Source organism: Chrysochloris asiatica, unplaced genomic scaffold, assembly GCF_000296735.1.
Source record: "Chrysochloris asiatica unplaced genomic scaffold, ChrAsi1.0 scaffold00002, whole genome shotgun sequence".
In the NCBI taxonomy this organism is placed as follows: Eukaryota; Metazoa; Chordata; class Mammalia; order Afrosoricida; family Chrysochloridae; genus Chrysochloris; species Chrysochloris asiatica.
Window position 1 is genome coordinate 40,219,087 of NW_006408520.1, and position 7,730 is coordinate 40,226,816.

Below are 7,730 nucleotides of genomic sequence, written 5' to 3' on the forward strand. Positions count from 1 at the left end.
TTGGTGGGTGTGAGCTGCCAACCTGCGGTCAGCAGTCCAGTGCTTAACCTAAAATGCTAGTAATTAAAGCACAATGATTTGGAGGTGTTGTGGGTTTTATTGTTGAGTCAATGAGCCAGACACACTTGGGATTAGCCTCTACATGTGGGTTTTAGTTCTAGATTGAGCTCAGTGTGGAGTTCTGAGCAGGTGACTTAAGTTCTTTGGGGCTCTATTTTATACCTAAATATTTGGAAGAGAAAAGGGAGACATCTGCTTTAAAATTTTTATTGTAAAGATTAAATTTTATAACAAAAAATACCTCATGTTTTTAGTAAAATCAATAAGAACAAACTTACTGCCATCAGGTTTATTTGGACTCACATTGAGTGGTGTGGCACTGCCGGATAATGGACTGAGCTGCAAGGTCTGTATGAACTGTAAGATTGGTGGTTCTAACTCATCAGTGACTCTTCAGAAACCCTATACAGAGTTGGAACTGACTCAACGGCACTTAACAACAACAACAATAAGGCAGAGTAGAACTGCTCTGTAGCATTTCCAAGTCTGTAAATCTCTACAAGAACAGACTGCCTAGTCTTTCTGCTTTGAAGCACTGGTGGATTTGAACAACTGACATTGTTGTTAGCAGCCCATTTCTAACCACTGAGTTACCTGGGCTCATACCATTTACTAGGTAATCAAGAAATATTAATTGCACTGATGGCTTTGGGGGGGGGGGGAACAAAAACAAAAAAGAGTTGCTTACTATTAAACAGTAATGATAAAAACTATTAATTTAATTTTCTATAAACTGAATACTAAAAGTATGTTACTCAAAAGTAATCACAAATAATAATTATTAATTTAAATATAACATATCTCCATTTTGCCTCTCAGCCACCATTTTCATTTTTTTGTCAATATGTAAGTCCCTGTTAGCCATTCAGGAGGTTTCAGAGCAGATCTGAAGTATATGGGCCAGATTTGGTCATATGCTCTCTACACTGTGTGGTAAACCAAGAAATAAACTAATACATATGTTAACAGTGTGACAAGTGCTACACTATGAACTTCCACATTTCTAATCTCATTTAGTTCTTGTAACACCAATAGAATACCAATGGTAATCCTAATCTAATCTACAACTGAGGACAGTAAATTTCAGAGGCTGTGCAATTTACTCATCACTATACAGATCCTATTACAAAACTCAGATTGTTTTCTACAGTTTTCTTATATTCACAGAACTAAGATGTGCTTAATAAACCCTTTAATAAACAAATTATACCTGAAGGTGAACAATTTATATTTCCCAATGCATCATGTACTAGATTTGGAAAGAATTTTAGAAAGTGTCCAACTGTGCTATGAGTTTAGAGTTGTGATAAAGAAACTACATGTGGGTACTAGTTTAGGGCTAGGCCATGGCTGGAGCTCAACTATCATGATTCTTACATAAAACAAAATAAAACATATGCAATAATTTTCTACTTTCCTTAATTATATTCTTTGTATTACAAAGAAGAATAAAATATGCCACCCCCATTTTAAGTTCCTTGGAACTATTGAATCTCAGAATGATTCTAGAATGTTTTAGCTATGATTAACATTGATGACTATTTGATTTAAGTACTCACATTTTGCAGTTGTAGAAATAGAGAGAGAGTTCTAGTAATGAAATGCCACTCATTTATTTCATCAACTAGGAAGCAGCAGAATCACAAATAATACTTTAGCATTTTCTAATGCTAAATTTCCAAGTGCTATTTATACACTATCCTTTCTATTTCATTAAGTCCTAGAATTTGATCTCAGATGCAAAGGCTTCATGGTAGTTGAAGTCATACCTATCTAAGCACTTTCTTCAATTCACCAAACTCTCATAATCCTGAAGGAAAATAGAGTAAATGACTAGCAGTTGGGAGGTGTTGCAGGTGGTATTTAAGTTGATGTCTCTTCAGCTGTATTAGTTGGAGTATTCTAGACTAATGTACAAAATAAATTAAAACATATAATGGAGCAGACACAACAGGAATTTCCTTCTTTTCATTTTGCAGTCCAAGGTGTTAGTCCTGGATAGCAAAGTGAGAGAGAAGGAAGCAGAAGAGAGACTCCATGTCAGGAATCCAGGCTGGCAGCACCTTGGTCATCTTCAACATAGAGCTTCTGGGGTGACTATAGCGTTTAATAGTTTGGTCTCCATTATCCACAGAAGAGGGATGACACATTATTATGGGCAAGGAGTGGCAGTGAAACTCATTATCTTCTCTCTCATCTGTTGTCTAGAATTTAGTCACATAGTCAACTCTTCAAGGGAGGCTGGAAAAATAGTCTAATTGTGATATTAGAAACTTTGATGAACATTTCTTCAAGCTCCATAATCCATTTTTCATATCTGGGTATGATTGTTTTACTGAATATATGTGGGATTTCCTGTATATGTATGACTTACTCTGCTTATGGATCACATTATCAGTAGTGTATGATTGTGCCTACTACAGGATATTGTGTTTTCTCAACGTGTGTGCACTGCTGTTAATCTGTGTCTGTCTTAATATGTGAACACAGTTTATTTTGATATATATGTGTTCTTCAATTTGCAAAACAAGCTTTTGTTAAATACAGGAAGCTATGAAGATTAAATAATTGTTAAACAGTAACAGAATCTCAAATAATACCTCACTACCATTTGTGGACTGATGAAGCATTTCACAGATTGCTTTTCTACATTTGTTGAATTTTAAGCGTTACAAAACCTGTCTTTTGCTAATAAGAACTTATCAGCTCAGTTCATTTGCATAGTGAAGCTAAATATGCAGTTAATTTGCACATTTAAAAATGTATTAAAAAAAACATTTTCCCTTGCACACTGGGGGGGCTCTAAGTTGTACAAATAAGAAAATTTAACTCAAAGACAACCAGAAAAGCCCATGGATATACAAATAGAGCTAATTGGTATTTGGTTTATAGCTACATGCTGATAACGATTAAGCTAATTATAAGGAGTGTGGTGCTAAATTACTATCTTTTTTATACATTTTCTGAAACTGCAAGAACTCCAGAGAGGTTCTAGTTCCAAGTCTAGCTATTCTAAACACGAATAGAGTTGAAATCATTCTACAGTTAGTCAGCTAATGTACACCAGCACAATTAAAGTAATCACAAAATACATTTATTAAAAGGCAAGCAATCAAAGACACTCAAATGGCTTAGCACTAATATTGTTTCCAAGTGTTTTGGCTATGTTTTGGTCCTGCAACACTGAAGTGTCAATAATAACTTCCAAGGTAACATTTTTAGAGAAGACAAATTTGTTCTGGAAAGAATCTAGCCAGTATCTATCTACTGGGTTTTTAGGAGGAAAGTAGGAACTGATGCTAAGGACCTTTCATTCTTTCAAAGAGAGCTGGAGAAAAATAAGAGACAGAGAGAGTTGTAGAGGCAGATTGTTTATAAATTAAAACATTGTGTTACAATGTAGATAAAATTATCCTTTTGGCTCAAGAGAGTATGACGGAACTGTACCAAGACTACTGTTAAATTTGAAACTGCAAGAACTTCCTTCCAAGTCATTATTGAGTCCATTCCATTCAATTGTATCATTTTGATTTATGAAAGCCATATGATAATCTGAATCTATTCAAACTAATGAAATTTACCAGAAGTGTTAGAGGAAGAATTGTTTCTCTAATTATTTTGGGGACCACATTTTTTTCAATAATTTTGTGTTTCGCTTTACTATGTACACAGTATGGATAGCCAAAACTAATTCTCTTTCACATTGTGTAAATGATAAAGTATGCAAGACATAAGTTATGCATATAATTAGAGTCAATGAATGGCATTAAGGACACCTGGTCTACTGAGTATAATTGAAAAGGGGTATATATTTCATTCATGGAGAAAGATTCAAAGGATTTAGAACCTTCATAGTCTTCAAAGGGATGATTTACATGATGGCAAAGACATTTTGCATTTTAAGGAAAACATGTAAAAGCATTACAATTACCTACTGGAGAGTCCCATTTTCCTACAGTTTAATCCTTACCTTCTTCCTTCCCTCCTTACTCTTCCCACTCCTTTGTATTTCTACACTTCCCACCCTTGAACCTTCACTGGCAAAAACAATTCATTGCTGTGGAGTTGATTCGAACTCAGAGCAACTCTCTAGGACAGAGCAGAACTTCCTCACAGTATTTCCAAGGCTTTAAATCTTTATGGAAACAGACTGCCACATCTTTCTTCCATGAATCAACTGGGGGCCTAGAACAGCCACCCTTTTGGATAACAGTTGAGTACTAAACCACTGTATCACCAAGATGCCTTTGACAAACCACAGGCTTACAAGTAATAGTTTTCAGAAGTATCCAGGTAGTTGTTGTTAACTGCCATAAAGACATACAGCAATGTAGGGTGAAATTTAGATAGCAACAAGAGTTTATCACTGCACTTGTTGCTTTTTAGAAGCAAAAGGAAGTAAGAATTCATGAAAATGACTTGGTAAAGCTATTGTGCACAAATAATTTTCTATCCTTAAAGTAGATTAATTGTTAGAAATGTATCCTCTTTGCTTTACACTCCTTTATTTAAACTAATTTAGGAAAACTTTAATCATCAGAGGCTCTATTTAATAACAATTAGCATCTCTTTCATTTTAAAAGTAATGAACAAATCAAAAGCCAAAATTTACAATGACTCACAAATGCAAACTCTGTATAGCTTGAAGATCATGACTTATAATTGTTAGTATTCTATATACCTTGTTTGTCTACATTTATACAGGTGGCACAAATGGCTTCTTCTTGACTGCTAACCTCGAAGTTGATGATCTAAACTCACCTAGAGGAAGGAGGAGAGAAAGACTACTTCTGAATATTTAGTCACTGAAAACCTTATGAATAGCAGTAGGAAAATGTCAACTAGAACCAAAATATGGAATATTGAAACATTATGAAGAGCACTAGAATATTGTCAGATACAGTACCCAAAAATTAGCCCTTCACATTGGAAGGCACTAAAAATATAACTGGAAAAGAGCTACTGTCTCAAAGTAGAGTAGACAATGATGACATGGATAGAATAAAGCTTTCAGGACCTCCATTTGCTGATGGATTACAACTCTAAATGAGGAGAAACAGCTGTAAACATTCATTAATAATCAGAACATGGAATTCATGACGTTTTAATCTAGGAAAATTAGAAGTTGTAAAAATGAAATGGAATGCTCAAATAATGATATCCTTGGCAGTAGAGAGTTGAAATAGAATGGTAGTTGCCATTTTGTATCTGACATCACATGCCTTACTATGTCAGGAATAACAAATTAAAGTGTAATGGCATTACAGTCATCATACAAAAGAACATTGGAAGAACTATCTTGAACTATTTATCAGTCTACTTCAAGATCCCAGTCCATTTCAGGTTGTTACTGCCCAGGTTCATGGATGTCTACAGTTCTTTCTCTTCATTTTTGAATCATTCCCCATCACCAAATGCAGGTTTGCTTCATTAAGTATTAATCTAGGAAAATTGGAAATAGTCAAAAATGAAATGGAACATATAAACATCGATACCTTATGCATTAGTGAGCTGAAATGGACTGGTATTTGCCATTTTGAATCTGACAATCACAAGGTTTAGTATGCCGGTAATGACAAATTGAAGAGGAATGATGTCACAATCATCTTCAAAAAGAACATATCCGTCATGAAGTACAATGCTGTCTGTGATAGGATAATATCCATATGCCTACTAAGAAGACTAGTTAATACCACTATTTTTCAAATTGACACATCAACCAATAGCCATTGATGATGAAATAAAAAATTTCTACCATCTTTTTCAGTCTGAAATTGACCAAACATGCAATTAAAATGTGTTGATAATTACTGGTGATTGGAATGCAAAGGTTAGAAACAAAGAGGAAGGATTAGTAGTTGGATAATATGGCCTTGGTGGTTGAAACGATGCTGAAGATTGCATGATACGATTTTCCAAGACTAATGATTTCTTCATTGCTTACACATTTTTAAAACAACATAAAAGATGACTATCCACATGGATCTCACTAGATGGAATGCACAGAAATCAAATTAACTACATCTGTGGTGGAAAGAGATGGTGGAAAAGCTCATCATCAGCCAAAACAAGGCCATGTACAGACAGTTGCTCCTATGCAAATTCAGGCAGAAGCTGAAAAAAATTACGAAAAGTCCATGTAACCCAAAATATGACCTTAAATTTATCCCATCTGAATTTAGAGATCATGTGAAGAACAAATTTGATATATTTAGATACTAAAGATCACAGACCAGAAGAGTTGTGGGATGACATCAAGAACATCATACAGGAAGAAAGGAAAAAGTCATTAAGAAGATGAGAAAGAAGAAAAAAACAAAAATGGATGTCAAAAGAGATTTTTGAGTCTTGTACTCCAGCATAGAGATGCTAAGGCAAATGGAAGAAACAAGGAGGTATAAGAGCTGAACAGAAAATTTCAAAGGGAGCAGCTCAAGAAGACAACGTAAAATATTGTAATGAAATATACAAAGACCTGGAGTTAGAAAACCAAAAAAGAAGAACACGTTCAGCATTTCTCAAGGTAAGAGAACTGAAGGAAAAATTCAAACCTCGACTTGAAATATTGAAGGATTCTATGGGCAAAATATTGAATGATGCAGAAATCATCAAAAGAAGATGAAAGGAATACACAGAGTCACTGTACAAAAAAAGAAATAGTTAGTGTTCAACTATTTCAAGAGGTAGCATATGATTAAGAGCCAATGATCCTGAAGGAAGAAGTCCAAGATACATTGAAGACATGGCAAAGAATAATGCACCGGCAAATTGAAATGTTTCAACAAACTGATGAAGCATAGAGGCACTCACTCATCTATGCCAAGAAATTTGGAAGACAACTAACTGGGCAACTGAATGGAGAAATCTGTATTTGTACCCATTCAAAAGAGAATTGAACAATGGAAAACAGAAATCATAGGACAGTATCACTGATATCCCATGCAAGTAAAATTTTGCTAAAGTTAATTGAAAAATCGCTGCAAGAGTACATTGACAAGGAACTGTCAGAAGTTCAAGCAGAATTCAGATGTGGACATGGAATAAGGAATATCATTACTGACTTCTGATGGATCTTGATGAAAGCAGAGAATACCAGAAAAATGTTGCCTGTCTTTATTGACCATGTAAAGGCTTTCGATTGTGTGGGTCATGTCAAAAATTTGGAGCACACTACAGTGTATAAATACTCGAGAATATTTAATTGTGCTCATGACAAGCTTGTATGTAGACCAAGAGTCAGTTGTTTGAACATAACAAGGTGACACTGAATGGTTTAAAATCAAGAAAGGTGTGTGCCAAGGTTTTATTCTTTCACCATACTTATTCAATTGTTAGTACCATTGAGTTGGCACCAAATGGTAATGACCCTATGCACAACAGCATGAAACACTGCCCAATCCTGGACCAACCTCACAATCATTGCTACGTTTAAGCCCATTGATGCTGCCACTGTGCCAATCCATCTCACTGGGGTCTTCCTCTTTTTCACTTTTTCAATTGTTATACTGAGCAAATAATCTGAGAAACTGAATTATATGAAGAAGACCATGGTGTCAGGATAAGAGGAAGATTTATTAATAATGTGGGATATGTAGATGATATATAACCTTGCTTACTGAAAATGAATAGAACTTAAAATACTTACTGATGATATCAAATACTACAGTTTT